The sequence below is a fragment of the Zalophus californianus genome, chromosome 10 (assembly GCF_009762305.2).
Source record: "Zalophus californianus isolate mZalCal1 chromosome 10, mZalCal1.pri.v2, whole genome shotgun sequence".
NCBI lineage: Eukaryota > Metazoa > Chordata > Mammalia > Carnivora > Otariidae > Zalophus > Zalophus californianus.
Genome location: NC_045604.1, coordinates 24,450,334 through 24,472,394, shown reverse-complemented (window position 1 = coordinate 24,472,394; position 22,061 = coordinate 24,450,334). Strand labels below are relative to the sequence as shown.

General features: G+C 36.3%; 1 long non-coding RNA gene across 1 annotated transcript; it reads right to left on the bottom strand.

The window, feature by feature from the left end:
• Window positions 1-5,844: 5,844 nt before the first annotated feature.
• Window positions 5,845-21,882, bottom strand: LOC113933637. The gene is made up of 5 exons (XR_003523411.2): window positions 21,785-21,882; window positions 20,744-20,803; window positions 14,614-14,666; window positions 12,204-12,307; window positions 5,845-5,901 (listed from the first exon to the last, which is right to left on the bottom strand). It is a non-coding gene; the product is annotated as an uncharacterized LOC113933637 (long non-coding RNA).
• Between the last annotated feature and the right edge of the window lie 179 nt (window positions 21,883-22,061).

Here is a 22,061-nt window from a genome sequence, read left to right as displayed (position 1 = left end):
AAGGTAAGCATAGCTCAAATTCCTGATAAAACAGATATAGTGGGTAATTGGAAAATAGGACTCAAAAATGCTCTATAGTTTTTTTGGGGGGCCTAAGCAACCGAAAAGATGGATTTATCCTTTAAAAAAATAACCATTGGATTTAGCAACATTAGAATCATTGATTACCTTGACCAAATAATTTTTGGTGGTATGGAAAGAGTAAAATCTTCCTGGAGTGGGGTTAAAAAATGAAGCGATGACATTGAAAATTGTCCATGAGTTTTGCTATAAATAGGACATAAATAGGTAAAACTTGACATAGGGAGACATGAAGTTAAAGTTTTGATTTTGTTTCTTCTTTTCATAAGATTGAGGAGATAAAATACGGGCTTTTGGTATGCAGACTATGGTCCTCCAGGTACACACCATTAGTATTTCTCCTAGGTTCTGAGATTCTTTGACACATTTCTTTTATTTAGAGAAAGAGGATGTTCCTTAGCTCCTCTTAGGCTAACCTACCAGTATGGAACATGCAGTGGGAGTAGGACTTGTTCTTTCTCAAGGAATCTCAACTGAGCAGTCCTCTCTCTTTTGGAGTCTATACTCGACTTATGTTGTGGAGCAATGGAAATTCAGGAGACTGCTTGTGACCCACTACTTCTCTGCTTGCAAATCTATTCCCAACCCCCAATAAATCCCATGCTATATACATACTGTAAGGCACTAATGGTATTTGTCTGTGGCTCCCTTGCCTGATAGTTGCCTCTTAACATGGGGCATGCTCCACTTGTCCTGGTGCCATATGCTTTTGGAGGCAGGAGTTTAGTTAGACTAAATTGAAGTTTTCCCACCTCGAGGCAATGACAGATCACCAGGAAGATCAGTTACCAGGTAGCTAGTAATCAAGACTGGGCAGGGTGTTCACCAATCCTGGTCTTTCAGAGAAATTGCTGAGAATTCTATTCAGAGTTTAGGAGGAGGCAGGATAGTCATGGAGTTCACTAACTCAGCACCTACCAAGACCTCAGAAATGTCTGATGCAGGCCCCAGGGAGAATGGAAAAGGAACAGAAGAGTTAGCCTCTAAAATCCCCAAAGCAAACAGGTCATTTGGAAAAGAGCTGGATATGTACAAAAAGAAAACCCCAACTTTAAGATGGTTGGCAGCCAGAGATTAGTCCAGGTCATTTGGGATCTGGAGAAAAACTGTAGGAAAGTAAATGCTCTATGGCTGAAGGCCAAGAAATTGATGAAATAAGAGACAAGTGGATCTATGGCAGCCAAGCAGACAGGTTGATGCCAAACCTAGATTGACACTCAAAAAATTAAAGAGGGGATAAGTGGGGATAAGAAACCGTTAAAGGACATGATCCTCCTACTTGCCTCCCAGGGGAAGACTCTAAACATTCTTGAATTTGCTATACCAGATTTGACGTGGTTATCGTTCTGGATTTTGTGTCTCAACTGTACTTGCTGGCTTTTTTCTTTTCTTTTTTTTCTTTTTGACAGCCTTTTTTAGTTGATTAACTAAAAATAAGAAAAATAGATTTTATTTCACCTTCATTTCTTACTCTGAAGTTTTTTCTTTATTTATGTAGATTCTAGCTACTGAATCTATATTATTTTTCTTTTGCTTAAGAAAAATCTTTTAACATTTCTTGTAAGGCAGGTCTATCATGGATGAAAGCCCTCAGTTTTTGTTTGAGAAAATTTTTATTTCTCTTTCACTCTTGAAAGTTGATTTTGCTGGATATAGAATTCTAGGTCAGTAGATTATTCTTTCAATACTTTATTTCATTCTACTCTCTTCTTGCTTTTGTAGTTTCTGATGAAAAGTTGGCCATAATTCTTATCCTTGTTTCTCTAATAGAGAAGGGGATTTTCTCTATTTAGTCTTTAAGATTTTGTGTTTGTTGTATTTTGTTTTCTGAAGTTTGAATGTGATATGCTTAGGAGTACTTTTTTTGGAATTTATTCTGCTTGGTGTTCTCTAAGTTTCCTGGATCTGTGGTTTGGAGTCTATCATTAATTTTTGAAAATTCTTAGCCATTATTATTTCAAGTATTTCTTCTGTTCCTTTCTATGTTTCTTCTCCTTCTAATATTCTAATTACACATATTTGACTCCTTTTGAAATTTTCCTAGAGGTTCTGTTCTGTTTTATTATTGTTATTATTATTTTCTCTTTGAATTTTAGTTTGGAAAGTTTCTGTTGACCTATTCACTACTCACTGGTTCTTTCCTTGGCCATGTTCAGTCTAGTGATGAGACCACCAAAGGCAGTTTTTCATTTCAGTTACTGTGTTTCTGATTTCTAACATTTCCTTTAGATTTTTTCTCAGAATCTTTATCTCCTTGCTCCCATCTGTTTTTGCATATTGCCTATTTTTTCCCATTGAAGCTCTTAACATTAAAAAAAAAAATGTTTGGAGGTATAGTTGACAAACCTTTAACATATTAATCATAGTTATTTTAAATATTCTGTCTGATAATTCCAATCACTGTGTCATAGCTGATGTTTGCTCTGTCTCTTCAGACTGTGTTTTTTGTTGTCTTTTCGTATATCTGGTAATTTTTTGTTGAATGCCACACAGGTTCTATCAGATGATAGGAACTGAGGTAAATAGGTGTCTACTGTGAGGATGTATGTGATCTGATTAGGAGCTGCGCTTTGTTTCATGTTTGCTGAAGCTATAGGTGCCAGAGAATTCAAATTCCTCGTGTCCTTACTTTTGTCTCCTTTCTGGACTCTCAGCTTCTCTACATACTCTTCCTCAGAAAACGTCTGTGTCTTGCAGCTTTTTCATCTGTAAACAGCAGGAGCCCTGTTGGTATGGTGGTAAGGTATGGAGGAGAGAGGAGGCATTCTATAGTCTTCCAGTTAAATTTCATTCTTACAGTGGGCCTGGCTCTTGGGCCTGTGATCTGCACAGGAGGGTTTTTTTTTTTTTTTCTTTTCTCAAACCTTCCCCATTAAGGTGAGACAGGAAGGGTAGATGGGCCTGGAGTGAGAGGAATGTCTTTTTCCCCAGGACTCCGGAAGAAGGTTCTGGTAGTCTTTGCTCTGGAGAGTGGGCCTTTGTTATGGAAAAGGCTCCGCATATTTCAGAAGGGCTGCTCTCTTCTTCTGTAAATCCAGGAGGGAAATCTTTCTTGGCTCTTCATTGTGGGAATCTGGTGTTCCTCAAAGTAAAGCCCACAAAAATGCAGGGGTTCCCTTACAGGACTGTAGCCACAGGAGTTTCTCATTCTCACTCTAGGCCATAGTCTCCAGCAATTTGTCAAAATTATCATTTAACCAGTTATGGCTCCAGTGACTTCTGGTCTGGATGAACAGATCTGGGCCATGCCTGTCTAGATTTACCCCTTACTAGATGTCAGGGAGGTGGTTTGTCTGCAAACCCAGTTCTCTGTTGGGTTCAAGAAGTCATTGATTTTCAATCACTTTTTCTTCTTGTAAGGGTAGAAGTTAGGACTCCTTGAAGCTGAGAGTTCTCTATATTGTTGATATGAACATTTCAACTGCTCAATGTATGGGCATTTTATTTGGATATAATCATTGGTGACCCCTGTCCCTCGCTTATAAAAATGTCAGAAGAATAGTGACTGGGAATGGTTATTGTGTTAAGGGATGCTTGCTTGGACAACTGACACCATGGTTTAGACTAGAAGAAAGTACTAGATGTTCTCACAGGAGAATTAGTGCAAACAGACACACTATCTTTAGTTATGACATTTACAGCCCTGACCAGGCAATGGAAGCCACTTCAAGCCACAGAGGCTTAGATAAGAAAGTGGCCATTATCATTCCCATGCTGACATAAGGGTGACTTGGAAGAGAAAATCAAGTCATGCTAATGACAAATCTTCAATAGGTTGGACAAATCTTAGAACAATATTAACTCTCATGGGATGTTCAGATTCTGTAACAATGATGACTTTTTAAAAAATTACTCTTCTGAGAAAACTGTTTATATCTCATCATCAGCCATTCTAGCACAACTGAATAACACAGGTTGACCTTGAATGAAGTCAAAGTCTAAGTACCACCCAAGTTACCATGTTGGGAACAATTTGGACTATAATTCAAAGAAATGGTATCATGGACCATAATATGTCTGCCTCAAATTCAGAAGTTGTAGCATTATTTAGATGCACTTCTTGATTCTTAATATTGTTTAATTCTGCTGCTCTCTTTCAGTTCTGATTAATCTTATCAGAGATTTACTCATTTTATTAGTCATTTCAAGGAAATTAACTTTCAACCTTATTCATTCTTGTTTTTCCAACTTCATTATTTTCTATTATCTTTATTATTTGCCTCCTACTTCTGTTGGATTTATTATTGTTCTACTTTTAATTCTGTAAGATAGATATCTAATGAATTTTAAGCTTGTTAACTTTTACACTTTTTGTTTTTTAATATAAGAATTTTAAGGGACGCCTGGGTGGCTCGGTCGGTTAAGCGTCTGCCTTGGGCTCAGGTCATGATCCCAGGGTCCTGGGATTGAGTCCCCCATTGGGCTCCCTGCTTAGTGGGAAGTCTGCTTCTCCCTCTCTCTGCCCTCTGCTCATGCTCACACTGTCTCTCAAATAAATAAATAAAATCTTTTAAAAAAAGGCTTTTTTAGGCTATTTGCTTCTGTTTTGCTTCACCTCAACACTTGAGTTAAGATACCTAGTATTTCCATTATTCTCTATTTCTATGTATTGCCTAATTTCAATAGTGATTTAGTCTATGATCTGTGAGTTGTATGTTTGTTTTTGTATTTCCAAATGCAGTTTTATCCTAGTCATCTTTGGTTATTGTCGTCTTCCTTAAGGTACTGTCATCAGACACTGAAGTCCCTATGATAGCAATTAAAAATTACTTATATGACATGGCACATCATCACTTTTCATAAATATTTTATATGTGCATGAAAAATGTGCATTCTTCAACTGTTATGGTTCAATATTCTATAGATATTAGTTCTAATTTGGTAATGGTGCTGATCAAACCCTTCAAATTGCTTGCTATTTTAAAAATGTTAATTTCGTGAACTACTGAGAACTATGATGACATAACACTGTGACATTTGTCAATCTCTCCTTGTAGGTGGATTATTTCACTTTCTTCTCTCTCTTTCCACCTCGTCCTTTCCTTTCTCCCTCTCTCCTCTGTTGTTAGGTAGACACAATTTAAAACTTACAAGAGATTGTTAAATTGAACATTTTGCCATTATGCACTGATGCTCTTTAACTCTGCTGTTTTGCAATGTAATGGAGTTTTGTTTCAGTTCAATTTAACAAGTGTCTTTTCACTGTGAAGTTTAGCCCAGTTAGTGTGATTGTGATAATCAATTGTTTTCATTATTTTCCCTACCATCTCATGATTATTTCCTATTTCTACACTTTCCTATTTTCTCCTTTCTTGACCTTGTTGTTTTTTCTTCAGTTTCATTTTCTTATTCATTTTTCCTACTTCTAATTTTATTCCTTAAATGGTTATTTTTAAATTTTATCATACAAATTTAGATTTAAAAATATAAAATTAATCCATATTTTAGTCACCCTCACAAAATTTATTTAATACTTAATAAATCTGTTTATGTAGTGAAAAGAAGGGCCATATGTACCCCAATGTTCATAGCAGCAATGTCCACAATAGCCAAACTGTGGGAAGAACCGAGATGCACTTTAACAGATGAATGGATAAAGAAGACGTGGTCCATGTATACAATGGACTATTACTCAGCCATCAGAAAGGATGAATACCAGGGCGCCTGGGTGTCTCAGTCGTTAAACGTCTGCCTTCAGCTCAGGTCATGATCCCAGGGTCCTGGGATCAAGTTCTGCTTTGGGCTCCCCGCTTGGTGGGGAGTCTGCTTCTCCCTCTCCCACTCCCCCTGCTTGTGTTCTCTCTCTTGCTGTGTCTCTCTCTGTCAAATAAATAAAATTAAAAAAAAAAGAAAAAGAAAGGATGAATACCCAATTTTGCATCAACATGGACGGGACTAGAGGAGATTATGCTAAGTGAAATAAGTCAAGCAGAGAAAGTCAACTATCAGGTGGTTTCACTTATTTGTGGAACATAAGGAATAGCATGGAGGACATTAGGAGAAGGAAGGGAAAAACAAAGGGAGGAATTGGAGGGGGAGACAAACCATGAGAGACTATGGACACCGAGAAACTAAGGGTTTTAGAGGGGAGGGGGCTGGGGGGATGGGTTAGCCTGGTGATGGGTATTAAGGAGGGCACATATTGCATGGAGCACTGGGTGTTATATGCAAACAATGAATCATGGAACACGACATCAAAAACTAATGATGTACTGTATGGTGACTAACATAACATGATAAAATTAAATTAAATTAAAAAATGTAAATAAAATTGGAATATTAAAAAATAAATCTGTTTATGCCTTTCCCAATTTACATGCTATTATTGTGCAACATTTTCATTCTGTCCTTTTTTTAAACACCACTAATTAAAAATTATTAATTTTTTAAGCAAAGTTTATTTAAATTTACCTATAGATTTACCAACTTAATTGCACCTTAATCCATCCCTTTGTTGTTATTTAATAGAGGCATATATGGTTAATTTTATGTGTCATCTTGACTGGGTTACAGGATGCCCACCTATTTGGCTAAACATTATTTCTGGGTATGTTTGTATGGGTATTTCTGGATGAGATTATCATTTGAATTGGTCTATTTTTAGTAAATTCTTAGCTTTTTACATGAAAATAATCTTTTTTCATAATTTTTCTTCAAAGATAGTATTCCTGAGTACTCAATTAGAGGCTGATTTTTATTTTGTCGTAAAGAGAGTATTCCTTTATCTTAATTCCCATCTTTGCTTAAAAGGCTTCCTACAGTCTAGTGCTTTTATTGATTTGTCCTTTATCTCTATCTGCTTTAAGATTTTCTTTTTGTCTTTGGTGTTCTTATGTTTTATTCATATATGTCTAGGTGTGGATTTTTATTTACTTATTTCATGCCTTCTTCATTCCCTGCTTCCTATCTGTTTTCCATTTATTCTGAAAAGTTCTCAGTCTTGATCTCTTCAAATGTTTTTTTTTCTTTTTATATGTTCTCTTTGTGGGACTCAGGTTAGAGACATATGATGCCTTCTCTATATATACTCTATTTCTCTTTTACATGTGCTGCATTCTAGGTTATTCAGACTTTCATATTTATTTTATATTATGTGACTGATAATTTCAATATCTAAAGTCCATATAATTATCAATGTTTTACTGTTGTTTTTGCTCACTTTTACTCCTGAAAGCAAGATTCTGTGTGTGTTTGATAATCTTTGTCAACTGATATTTTTTTTTTAAAGTATTTTATTTATTTATTTGTCAGAAAGAGAGGGAGAGAGCACAAGCAGGGGGAGCAGCAGGTAGAGGGAAAAGCAGGTTCCCCACTGAGCAAGGAGCCCAATGTGGGACTTGATCCCAGGGCCCTGGGATTATGACCTGAGCCAAAGGCAGATGCTTAACCAACTGAGCCACCCAGGCGACCCTCAACTGATATTTTCTTGATATGTGAGAATACTGATGGTCTATTTGTTTTGTTTTTTTTTTTTGTAAGAGAGAGAATATTTTCATTTAATTCTGCTAAGTTCCAGAAGCCAATACCATGCCATGGAAAGTTTCAGAAAGTTCCAAGTGCCCCAATAGTTAGATAAAGTGGTGGTAAAAAATAAACCTTGAATTTTAATGGCTTATGATGGTATTTGTAATTGTTTTTATATATAAAAATATAGATATGCAAAATACAGCATACAAAGTATATTTGTATTTAGAATGTACAAAAAATACAAAAAAATAAATTTTGTTTTATAATATGTTTATATAACTATATTATATTTGTCTATATTATTTCTCACTCATGCTGTTTGTTTTTAATGGGCAACTCATTGACTGACTAAAGTATATCTTGTTCTTACCTCAAGATCTAGGCCATCTGGAATGCTGCTAGTCACTAGGAAAGAGGGAAAGCTATCTAGCTAATTGTATATAATTTCTGAAAGCTTTTTCCTAGAGATCACACAAATCACTTCAACTCTCATTTTATTGCCCAAAGCAGGTTCCATGGATGTATTTCATATAAAAAACTGAAGTGTGCTTCCAACATCCTCCTTTCATTACTTCCTGATTTTGTTAGGTTTAACGTTTATTCTATGGTTCTAAGATTTACACTGAATTTCATAACTAAATTTTCCATTTTCTTCATATCTTAGTTTTATATCTAAGTGGATTTCTTTTTTTACCACCAGTGCTTTCCAACTGTGGCTTCTCAGTTATTGAGATCTTAATTTTGATTCATCTTTTTTTTTCCTTGCATTTCATAATCAAAATTTTAAGACAGGCTTTTGGACTCTATTTCATGGTTTCCTGCATATTCATGAATTTATTTCTTTTATACTAAAATGTCAACTTAACTGAATATAAAAAGTCTTGAGTCACGCTTCTCTTTCATATGTACTTCATAAATATTTCACTCATTTTTAACATAGGATCCTGTGCAAATGCCTAATGTCATTCATATTTTTCTTTTTTGCATGATTTGTCCCCTGGATGCCAATAAGATGCTTTTAATTTTTTTTAAAGGCTTTATTTATTTATTTGAGAGAGAGAGATAGAGAGAGAACACAAGCAGGGGGAGGGGCAGGCAGAGGGAGAGGGAGAAGCAGGCTCCTCCCTGGGTTGGATCCCAGGACCCTGGGATCATGACCAGAGCCAAAGGCAGATGCTTAATGACTAAGCCACCTAAACCTTTGGATTTTTAAATATGTTTTATGTTCATGTATTACTGTGTTCTGTTCTCATAATTGGTATTACTGAGTATATGTTCTGTTCTCATATTTAGTTACAACAATTATGCATATATTGTATTTCCTTTCTTTTCAATATCTATGATTTGATCTGTTTTATTTAGTCTTTCTTTATTCAACTTGTATTTGATTCTCTCACTTTTGTTCTTATGTCCCAATATATAGAATACAAATGTGTATGTATATATGTATACACTGCTTCTAACGTTGATTTTTATAATTTTTTTAAAGATTTTATTTATTTATTTGACAAAAAGATAGAGAGAGAGCACAAGTAGGCAGAGAGGCAGGCAGAGGGAGAGGGAGAGGCAGGCTCCCCACGGAGCAGGGAGCCCGATGCAAGGCTGGATCCCAGGACCCTGGGATCATGACCTGAGCCGAAGGCAGCGGCCCAACCAACTGAGCCACCCAGGTGCCCCTGTAATTGTTTTATCTCACATTTTTTTCTGAGTCTGTGATCTTATTTCACATTTCTAGTCTTACTAATTTTTTTCTTCATTTTTTTTTAATTCGTTTGAACTCAAGAAGACTCGATTAATTAGAAACTAGCTTCTGATTCATGGTAACTTTCTTCTAGTGTTATTTTCTTTATAAGCTTTTCTCTTCTTGCATTTCTCTTTTCCTACTCATTTAATTTTTTATTTATGTGTATGTCATTTATTTCTGATTTTAATTTTAAATAGGGCATGTTTACCTGGTTCATATATTTGCTGAAATTAATTATGGATGAGAGGTTAAAGCTGAAGTGCCAGAAGTTTAGGACACACTTTCACCATCTCTGTTTTGTCATCTCCTCGAGGGAAGTCTCCTCTCATTATTTACCTTTCTCATGTCTTGAGCAGAAAGTCTTCAGAGTTTTCACAGGAAAGCCCTATGCTCCAGGTGTCTATGATGTTTTTACCAGCTATTTATTTTTGCCTGGCTTTGATTAGCTATCACCAAGATGACTCTCTTTTTGTCCACTTTCTGAAAAGATGACATATTTACGTAGCTTCTTATTCAGACTTCCTTACCTCATCAGCCTTGCTTTAGAGCACCTGTATTCCACTCACACCTTCCAAGTAAGGTTTCCTTGATCCTTTCAGAGCTGTGTCATCTACTTTGAGGGAACTCTGCACTATTTAAAGTATCTCTAGAACTTTGTACTTGCTCCTGACACCTTCTGCCATTTTGGTCCCAATAATTTTTTTTTTTAATTTCTATTTGGAGACTGTGATTTGGGCTTTGACTGTCCCCATGTCCCATTGAAGACATAGCAGCCTTCATTTTTTATATTTGATTGTTGTTTCATTTGCCATTTAGAAGAAAACAGATAAAATTACGGAAGGGAAGAATGCTTAGTTTACTGAAGTTGGATAAAACTGGTCAGTAAAAATATTTCTAATTGCTTATCTTTTAAAGCCTGTTTTTATTATAAAATGTTTTACATTTTTCTATGGGATCAGGTGGTATGATGCTTTGTGGTGAGTGTGTAATTACTGCAGAATGCAAAATTTGGGACCTGAACATGGAATATTGGTGCATGCCAAGAATTTGAAAATTAACATCCAAACAGCAGTGGAATTTGCTGAAAAACAAAATGTAAAGTTGTTATATCACTTAGTTTTATTAGGAAATCATTCTGATATTGGGCCAAAAACAACTAGTAATTATTCATAGCATCATTGAAGAGGTTGCCATATGTGATATAAATATACTTATTAGTTAGGAATTTTGGGGGGTACAAGTGATAGAAATTCAGTTGAAACCATCTTAAGTAAAAAGAGAATTTATTGATTCCTATGACTGGGTATTCTAACAGTGGTGCTTCCTTTGTCTTGTGTTGCTGCAAAATGCCAGTTATTTTTAAGCCATTCATATGAAGAATACACGTTGTTCCTAGTTAGAAACCCCAGCAGAAAGAGAATTTCTTGGTCCCGATATCCATACATGAAAGAGTCCTCTTTCCTATTGTCCATACTGCTTGACCCAACTTGGATCATGTCCATGCAGGTATGTGAGAATGGGTGGTAGAATCCCACCACGATCAAAGCATATGCAGAGTCACTGAAGTCTATTCTGTTTTGTTTTGAAAGGGATTAGGGGAAAGAAGAAATCATAAGACTGGTCTGTTTCAGTGATCTTTATTCTTTAGTTGCAGATTGAAAAACCAACGATCCAGGGTATTTACCCTTGTAGCTCCAAGTTTTGTAGGAAATCCTAGGTTTAAAGATGTTCTGGTGGAAGTGAATGAACTAGGCCCCAGAGCTTCTGCAATCATCTTAAATCACAGGGAGAAACACGGAAGGCAGGGCAATTAAATGTAGAGGAACTGAGTCTTTTGTGACATCATATCACTATATTATGTCTTGGTTAAAGCGGCTCTTCCTCTGATTTTCTCCATATGTGAGATAATAGATTTCTTCAGTTTTTAAAAGGCATTGTAGATCAGTTATTCTGTTACTAATAAACCAAAACATGGTAAGTAATATAGCAGGACGTTTTGAGCCTTAGCCTTCACTAATAGTGTCAAAATCTCCTTTTCTGAGAATTAAAAATCTACTAATCTGGACATACATTCACCTTAATGTTCTTCCTGTAATGCCTATTGTTGTTTCTAGAATCTTCCCCTTATATAGGATATCCACATTTCACTTTTGACTTGACTTGTTGACTTGGTTCTTCCTTCAGAGTCCAATTCAGCTTCTGCAGTAACTCTAATATGGATTACTTTATTATTATTTAGTGATGATTTGGGCATTTGTATTTTCTCTCCTATTTGACTCATTCCTTCTTATTAGCTCTCACATGACTCCAGCATAAATAAATGACCTACCTTCTAGTTTGTTCTTTCTTTCTTTTCTTTTTTTTTTTTAAGATTTTATTTATTTGACAGAGAGAGACACAGTGAGAGAGGGAACACAAACAGAGGGAGTGGGAGAGGGAGAAGCAGGCTTCCCGCTGAGCAGGGAGCCCGATGCGGGGCTCGATCCCAGAACCCTAGGATCATGACCTGAGCGGAAGGCAGAGGCTTAATGACTGAGCCACCCAGGCGCCCCTAGTTTGCTCTTTCTAAGTGACTGAGTTCACCTAGGAACTGGGCATCAGTCCTTCTTCTGTGATTGGGTTTATCAGGGAGCTGATCCTCAGCAAGATTTTTAAACATTGAAGAATAATGGGAAGGAAGGAAAAATTGGTGGGAAAAATAAAAAACAAAGCCTTTTGAATTTATTACTTTCACAATCTTGATCCCATTTGACCCATGTTCTAGTATGTTAAACTATGGATAAATTATATTTGAAGTGTTGCTTGGGTAAAACAGATAAGTCATAGAGAAATCATGGCCTTATACAATTTAGTAGTTAACTACTAGGAAAATAATCTATTAATGATATAGGAAATTAGTTGAAAAACTCACTTTTGGCTGTCTGGTCATTAACATCTGATGCATTCAGCTTTTCTGTACCACAGTGTGCAACTTGGTGATTTTCCCAGGGCTCAAGTCCAAGCGAAGCTCATAGGCTTGTAGGCAAAAAGACCAGAGCATAAATTAGAGTTGTTTCTTATTTATGTTTCCTAAATCTGAGTGAATGCCTTGTTAAAAATGTTAGTCCTAATGTATATATCATATACATTATATCATATATTGTGTTTCTGCATACTAACCAGTATTTCAATATATTTTGTATTGATATTTCAGTAGGAGGTGATGAACTTTCCTCTTAATTATTGATTTGGCTATGACATTTCCAGATTGCTTTTTGCCATATCCTTATTTTCTGCAACTGTAAGGTTTGCGTGGACCCAGTGTAAAAATTGCATTACTCATTTAGCTCTGTAGCACATGTTCAGCTTGTTGCATCTGAACTCAATATGGTGCATATTTTTTTTCTGCTTTGCATGTGAATATAATTCAAGATGCTTGTTTTAATTTTAAATGCCTACATGATCTGGCTTCTAACTAGAGAATATTTAAGGTACTTTTCTGATTATCCATATTTATTATTTCCATGGGAGTTCAGAAGAATCACTGAACAGCCAGATTTTTTTCTTTGTAACTTTAGTACATTATATGTTGTTTCAATTGCTCTGAGGATACATACTTTAGTTTATCTCTTAAAAGGTAATCAAAGCTGTTCAACCAGTTGTGTGAAATTTGAAAAGCATAATTAAATTCATTAGTTGCTAAACAGCAAAGATGAGTTTATATTAAGAAAAAGACTTCTAAATGTGTGGATGCCTACATTTAGGAAAACACGTAATAAAAATGACAAATTATGTGGTGAACACCATTCTAAAATATTTAGGTGTATTAATGGACTTGATCCTCCAAAAATAAGCACTCTAATTATTCCATTATGTAGAAGGGGAAAATGAAGCACAGTGAATAAACTGCTCAAGGTCAAGCAGCAAATAAATGCCAGTGTCAGGTTCTAAATCCAAGCAGTCTAGAATCAGAACTTGTATATTTGATCACAAAGAATACAGCTTTCCAGGTAGTTGGACGGATGGATTGGGAAGCAATGGGGCCAGGTGTAAGGGGAGGCAAAGAGTAAGGGTAGGTTTTAGGTCAAGCTCTACCCACTGCTGGAATTCAGAGCCTAATTACTAAGAATTTGTGTGTGTGTGTGTGTGTGTGTGTGTGTGTGTGTGTGTAAAAGATAGGTTACAATTTTTGTACCCTTCAGGTTAGAGTGATCTAAGGGTGAAAAGGTAGCATTTTCAATGAAAATGAGATACATTTTAGCTCACTACTTTCCAACGATACATGCAACATGTCAAATGAAGTAGTCCAATCTCAGAGAACTAAAAAAAAGGTGAAATCATGAATAATATATCACCTTTACATGTCACCCTCTTCAATGATATACCTTTAGCTTCAGTGATATATCTCATATTCTATAATTTTGTTCTTTTCCTGAAGACTAAAAATAGAAAGCTGAAGTGAGCTAAGTAGCTGCTGCTTATGGCCATACTTCTCGATTTCCACTCTTTTTTCAATCTCTAAGTATGAATATCCAACATCTTGTCATTAATATCAGTATTTACAATTTTCAAAATTTCATTCTTGTTTTTGTATAATAGAAAAATGTATAGTAAATGCTCATTTTTTAAATAATTTGTACACTCAAACTGTACAAATCAAGATGGTAATGACCACAGAGTCACCATTTAATATTTTGAAGTGGAGCTATATGAAAATAAATAAAAATCCAAATCTGGTATATAAAGGTAATATAATTAATGTTTACAACATATGTAGGTAAATAAAATATGTGAATGTCAAGGATCTTATGTATTCATATATACCAGTAACCTCAATGTATCTAATGCTGTTGTGAATTAAAAAACTGTGAAAATTTTCTAATCTTTTTTGACTTGTTATGTACTGTGTTTGCACCACCATGTTATTTGCAATGAAAACTACTGTTAGCTTGTGGCCTAGGGACATTGCATAATAATCAGGAAAATTGGACTTCCATATCATTTATACTGAAGTGGCTGCTGAGTGACTTATTTTAGCTTTTTTCTTTTTTTTTGCCTCTGTTTAATCATCTTCAAAATGAGAAGAATATCTATCTAGTCTGTTAATATAAAATGCTATCAAATTATTATACATTTTAAACTAAAGATTCTGGGGTCATTTTGAATACTGGAATGAACAGATAGTAATTTTATATAATAAGTTGTTGGTATATTATAGAAATAATACAGAAATCACCTCAAGTTTTCCTCCTTACAAATTAAATTTCTAAATCAGAGGAATCAATAAAGTCAATGACAATATTTCAATGCAAGAAAAACCATTTCAATTACTATGACCATACCTTATATGCTTTTTTCCTTCATGAAAACATTACTGTATTTCTCAAATCAAACCCTGCATGAGAAAGAATTTATTACATCTCAATATAAGGCTCTGACAAATGCTTTTTAAATCTTCATGCCTTACTTAGTTTTGTGTGACACGTGCACATGCATACATATACAATCATTTAAAAACAATGTCTAAATGCACAATGCAATTTTCCCAGATTGTAATGGAAAAATCTAGGTAATTACTTGAACAAACCTATCCCCCCCTCCTTTTTTTTACCCTTCCTTACTTTCCTTTCTTGTTTTTTTATCATTCAGCAAACTTTGTTTTCAAGTCCATACTATTACACCAGGCACTACTCATGCTAGCAAGACCAACAAGGTCCTTACCCTTACAGAGCTTCCATTGTGTTGGGAATGGAGGGGCAAGGAAAAAATAAAGCAAAGAAATAAACACAATAAAGTTAGATACTGTTAATATTTTAAAGAGATATTTGAAATTGGTCATAGAGTAGTTTGATATAACAGAGAGTGACTAGGTAGCATCTTTGTGTTGGGTGAGTAGGGAAATTTTCTATGATGAAGTGATAAAGAAATTATAAGGCAGTTGTGGGAAGAGGGGAAGAAAAATATCAGGACAAACAATTGATGGGAAGTCCCTCAGGTGGAAAAGAAGGTAATTGAGGCTGGAACAAAGTGGATCAGTGGGGAATTAATAGGGCAATTTTATAATTCTATTTCATAATTTAGATTACCAACTGGTAAACATAAATATCTACTGGTCTTGACCATAAAACTTCTCTCTCAGCTATATTAGGAAGAGTATGCATTTGGAAGACACAAAATTAAGGTTTTGAATCTTGGCCTGGCACCTTGTAGCTGGGCGATAACATCTTAGCCTGTTTTCCCTTCCTTTAAATTTGGACAATGTTATTTAATTTTCAGAATTGTTGCAAAGTCCTGACTCGATATATGCCACATAGTAGTTACTCACACTGTAGCTATTCATTTTCAAATATTTCAAGCTCTGATGCTTGACAAAGCTATGACCTCATCCATTCATACATGTAGCTTCTCATTCCCTTACTAGTCATCCACTGATTGACAACAACTGTGAAAAAGGCAAAGTGGTAGCTGTCATTCCTTGCTTTAGCAGGCTAGGAGATGACAAGGGTCAGGGCTGAGGGATGATCATGAACAAGGTGCCTTCTCTATCAATAAGCAGGATTTGGGACACTACCAACATAAGGATCCAAGATAAAAACTGGAGTTTTCCCAACCTGCTGGAGGTTTTTCCTCACCAAAAGTGAATAATGAAGAATAATGTGGGTGTTATTCCTGGATTACTGTAGGAGAACATGCTTCAAAGTTATTGAAGCACATTTGGCACTAAATAGTTCTCCCTTTGCCTCTATATTCTCCCTCTGAAAACTCGGTCAAGTGAAGATTGTTTAGAAGCAGATACATGGAAATATGTATTACTGTTAAGAATGATGCTGAGTAAGATGTGCATTTAGAGGTAGCTATGAGAAGAGGGAAGAAAGCAAGAAGGAAGATCACAGAGGGTATTACTACTAATACAATAGAATGTCACCTGTCTCCTGACAGGTTTCCAGTATAAGGTTTGCATTCACATTTCACCTCTCAGCCAAGTTTTATTTTTAGAATGACAAACAACCCCAGAAGTATTGGGTAAATAATGTTAAGTATTGGCATAGCTTCTTATGAAGTCTCCAAATGGCCTTCCCCTATGCTACTTTACCTGTGCCTTTTTTCAGGTGGAATTTGTGAATCAAGTATGGTATTCTGCCTTTTCATTTTCTCTCTACTGCTTCTTCTTTTCAATGTTACTGAAATAGAAATGATTCTGCTCATGTAGCTGGACATGCTTAGAATATAGGACAGGCTTTGTTACCTTTTTGCCCCTGTAGACAGAATCTATTTGAGCTTGAATCAAGGGTCACAGAATAAAACTAATCAAGAATATAGAGAAACACATGTCTCTATACTCTGGTGGGAGAAACTGAATTCCCTCTGGATTTGTGCCCAGCTCGCCAATCCATCCCTTCTCCCTGGACTCCTTTGTGGGCTCCATCTCCACACGACTCCGCTCACAGTACTAAGGGTCAGGTGTATTTATTCTTCCTCTGTTGCAACAGCCACCTCTATACTGATGCTCCCTAATTTGCTATCTCTGGACAAAAATTTGCTCCTGGTATTAAAACTCACATATCCAAACTTTCTTGACTCCTCCATTTGACCTTCTGCTGATGGCTCCAAGTGTAATAATTTGCTCACTCAAACCTATTTCTGTATTCGCATCTTGCCCAACAGTACTACTTGTCACCTATTTACTCATCCTCAGAGCCTAGAGAATATCAATTCTTCGTTCTCCATTAACTTTCACAGTCTCTCAATTATCAAGTCCTGTCAATACGGTCTTCTGAATTTCCTATAGATCTGTCCTCTACTTTCCATCTGCAATGTAACCGCTGTCTCATTTCAGACAATTGGCAAAGCTCACCTGAAATACTGTATAGCTCATAAACGATCTCCCTTCTTCCATTCTTGTCCCCCTCACCAGTCAGTTATATACACAGTGACCATGTGATTGTTGTCACTTTCTGATTTAAAATCCTCAAAAGAGTCATTACTGTGTTCAGTTAAAACCCACATTTTTTGGCATGGTACCCAAGGCCCCTCCAGATGTAGTTCTTAGTAAATGGTTGCCAGTCTTCCTGCTGATTTTTCTCCCTCCCTTTCTGCTCCCTCCTCATGTAGGCACCCACCCTGAGATCCAACTACATGATACTTTTGCACTTGCTGGAATCTGCCATTACTTTTTCTTCTTTTTTTTTTTTTTTGGTTTATTTATTTATTTATTTATTTATTTATTTATTTATTTATTTATTTATGAGTAATCTCTACACCCAACCTGGGGCTTGAACTCACAACCCCCAGAGATCAAGAGTCACATGCTCTTCTGACATAGACAGCCAGGTCCCCCTGCCATTGCTTTCTCATGTTAATTATTTGTACCTGTATATTTGCTGCTGCTTCTGCCTCCACCTTACTCACTCACTCATTTTTTTTCATCCCTTAGTATAGACCAGAATTAGATGTCTCTATGTGCTCCTTAGCAACAGAGCAGGGAGTGTTAATTACTAGTGTGACCTTTCACATTCTAGTATGGCTATTGGATGGTCTGTCCTCCCACATGTACTCCTCCTCCTCTCACCCTTTAGACCATGAGAAGTTCAAATCATAGTAACTACTTAATAAATATTTGTTAAAAAATAATTGAAAACATGTTTTCTTCACTCTGAGATGTTATGTAGCTAAATGATGCTATCAGAATAGATGTGGAATATGCTTTTTCTGCCTCCACAGATGAAGCATCTATGAAGTGTGTAGCCTAACTATAGAAAGTTGCTTTTTTCTTTTAAAAATTCATTCTCAAATAGCTTTTACAGGGTAAGTAGACATAATCATTGATAGTTTGAGAATTTTGTCAAAAAATGATATATGTTATATGCCCATGCTCTTTAGTTTTAGGTAAAAACAAACAAACAAAAACCTCATGATATTCTATGATTCCAACTATGTTCATTATTCACAAGATAATTATCAATAAATTTTTTTGTTAATAAAATCATTCTTCACTCTACACTTTGGGTGTAGAGATTACTCATAAATAAATAGATAGATAGATAGATAAATAAATAAATAAATAAACCAAAAAAAAAAAAAAAGAAAAAAGTAATGGCAGATTCCAGCAAGAAAAAAACTTTCTTTTTATATTTAAATATTAGCATAATCATCAAAGTACAGAAATCAAAACTTTAAGAATTTTTTTCTTATTGAAAAAAAAGAAGAAACTAGAAGATATTCTCAAAAGTATTCTTCAGAATAGAGCTACCATACGATCCAGCAATTGCACTACTGGGTATTTACCCAGAAGATACAAATGTAGGGATCTGAAGGGGTACGTGCACCCTGATGTTTAGAGCAGCAATGTCCACAATAACCAAACTGTGGAAAGAGCCAAGATGTCCATCAACAGATGAATGGATAAAGAAGAAGTGGTATATATATATACAATGGAATATTATGCAGCCATCAAAAAGAATGAGATCTTGCCATTTGCAACGACGACGTGGATGGAACTGGAGGATGTTATGCTGAGCGAAATAAGCCCATCAGAGAAAGACATGTATCATATGACCTCACTGATATGAGGAATTCTTAATCTCAGGAAACAAACTGAGGGTTGCTGGAGTGGGGGTGGGGTGGGAGGGATGGGGTGGCTGGGTGATAGACATTGGGGAGGGTATGTGCTATGGTAAGCGCTGTGAATTGTGCAAGACTGTTGAATCACAGATCTGTACCTCTGAAACAAATAATGCAATATATGTTAAGAAAAAAAAAAGAAGATAGCAGGAGGGGAAGAATGAAGGGGGGGAAATCGGAGAGGGAGACGAACCATGAGAGACAATGGACTCTGAAAAACAAACTGAGGGTTCTAGAGGGGAGGGGGGTGGGGGGATGGGTTAGCCTGGTGATGGGTATTAAAGAGGGCACGTTCTGCCTGGAGCACTGGGTGTTATGCACAAACAACGAATCATGGAACACTATATCAAAAACTAATGACGTAATGTATGGTGATTAACATAACAATAAAAAATTTAAGGGAAAAAAGTATTCTTCAGAAAAAAAATTAAATCTAGAGAATCAGTCTTCTTCCTTATCCTCATTCTTGATACTTTCTACTCCATCAGCATAATAAATCAGAAGATTTTTGGTGAGTACTCTTGTTAGTGTGGGACCAAGCTAGTCTATTGCTCTGATCTACACTAGATGTTAATTAAGGGGCTTAAGAAAACCATTGAGTAAGGTGCAAAATTGTGACGTATAGAACCACATTTAAAATTGTTTCTAAAAATCGAGTGTCATGTTATGGTAGAATGAAAGCTTTCATACACACAGAGAGAAAAAGAGTATATGAAATGGGATATTAAAAGAGCACAGTGAAAAAAGGAAACCAAGATAAAAAGAGTGAGAGAGGAAAATATATTTTAACAGCAGGAAATGACATGACATGACATAAAAAAAAACAGAATAAAACTGTAGAAAGACAGGTGGGAGAACTAAAAGTCAAAATTAACAACAAAAAAATAAAATCTGCTTAAAGAAAAATGAAAAGAAAATATAAAGGAGAGCAAAAGGATCTTTCAATTATAAATTTAAGTTTCAGTGCCCAAATATTGTTTTATTTTAAGAATGTCAGGATAGTATTTTTTATATTGCATTATTTTTAGAATTTTCTTAAATTTAGAAGTGTAATAAGATTCTTCACTTTGACAATGTGAAAGCACACAGAACATCAGTGTATCATTACTGCAGTGGTCTCCAACTGGTTTGGCTTGGCACATCACGATACTTTGTACCATTTGTATCCATAACAGCTGGGCTCTGACACTATTAGCTGAGCAGGATTTTAGTTATTTCTTTACATTTTTTTCTTTTTAATGCATTTGCTTCCTCCTAAAATGTTATCTGGGCACTTGGAAGCCAAATAATTAAGTCTGTGACAATAAAATAAGGGTCCACAGCCTTTTTTAAAGTAAAATGTTATTGCTTTACTCTCTAACCTCCAGCTACTCAGGAGTCTAACACTCAATAGATAATTTTTTTCTTTTTTAGTGTCCTTTTTTTTTGTCTGTTACTGATATTAAATATTTTAGTTTTATGCCAAATGTCTAAAGGCAGACTATTAAAAATATTAACCTGGATTATTAAACAAATAAACTTCATAGAGTTATCGTAATGGCAGATGATAAGCTCCAAAATACAAACCTGTTATTTTCTACCCCCACCCCCAAACTAACAATGTAGTGGTATAACTTTCTCATTTGGCAAAGTGATTACCAAAGTTCATGAGAAAGAAACATAAACAAATACATAATTCTGGAGCTACAGTAAATGTGAAAAAATATTAATTTTCTAAGTTTAAAAGCTTTTAATGTGTCTCAACACAGATTTGCTGAGATTTTGCTATTTTGAAGGTACTATGCTAGAAAGATAAGCCACAGGCAGGGGAGGAAACCAGAATATTATAAGTACTAAAAGCAAAATACTCACAGGGGTATGAAGTGTTGAAAGGAAGGAAGGCATCATCATTAGCTGGAAGAATCAGGAAATCTAATAAAGGATATGTCATTTGAGATGGGTCAGATTTGGAAGATAGAGAGATAGGGTATGACTACTTTATTTCTACTGTGATTCTTCAAGTTTAGGTACTCATCCTATTTTATCTGATATTATCTTTTTGCTGATTTCTTCTTGCATTTCCAACTTTGTGTCTAAACCCTCCACCACGTGAACTGAGAATTAACCATACCAAATTAACCCCTGTCTCCTGAATAAACCAAACGTTTTTTTCAAATCACTTTGCCCCCACTCCTACTATTCTCCCTGCTCGCTTCACTGCTTTCTTCCCTCACCTTACATAGGTTGCGAACGAATATGGAAGGTTTTGTTCACTTTCAACATCTTTCTTGACCCCCTCCATGAATTAAGTGTGTTATCTCACAGGGACTTCCAAATCTCTTTATCTGAGGTTTGATTACTATGTCTCATATTAGGTATCAAGATTCCTGAGGGCATGGGGGATGGGTGGTAAAGTCTCTGTGTCTTCAGGCCCAGTGCCTCTCAGGTGGTTTTAAGTACTGAGTGTCTGCGTATACCCTGATGAAATCAGAGCTTGGCAGAAGACAATCTGCACAAACAGAACTAGGGCTTGTACAGCGGCTGATATTGTAAAACCAACTCTGGACTCTTGGATTCACTTCTTCCTCTGACAGGGTGGGCCACTAAGAGGGGCATTCCGACGGCTAAGGCCGTGCAACCTGGAAGCCGACAGCGCTACTAAGAGCAGGAACAGTAATTTAACTGACACTGCTAGTACATAGTCCTCCGTGCGTTTCGATGTGCTTTCCCAGCTATCATCTAAATATTTCTATTCAGCGGCCTAAAGTGGCCCCTTCATTCTTATCCAGAATCCGGGAAACACCTTCCTTTCTTTCAGACTGTGAGAAAAAAAGAAAAAAAAAAAGGGGGGGTTTCCTGAGGCTGGGAACGGGGATTCCCTCTCCACGTTCGTGCACTTTCCACCCCGCTTACCCGAGCTGAAGGCGAGCACAGCGAAGGCGCGTGGGGCATCTGGGAACACTCCCGACACCCTGTGGCCCCCGCCTCCGGGAGAAGGGTCTGAAGGCCGGGAATCCGCTAATTAGGCTCGCCCCCATTGGTTGTCCCCAAGGCACCTCCATGCCGTCATGGTGTTATGCTAATGAGGGGGAGTCTCATTGGCTCGGCCCCCGGCGGCAGCTGCGAAGGCTCTGGCGGGGAGAGCCCGGTTGGCCGCAGCTGGGACCAAAACCTACGGTCCCCCCTCGCG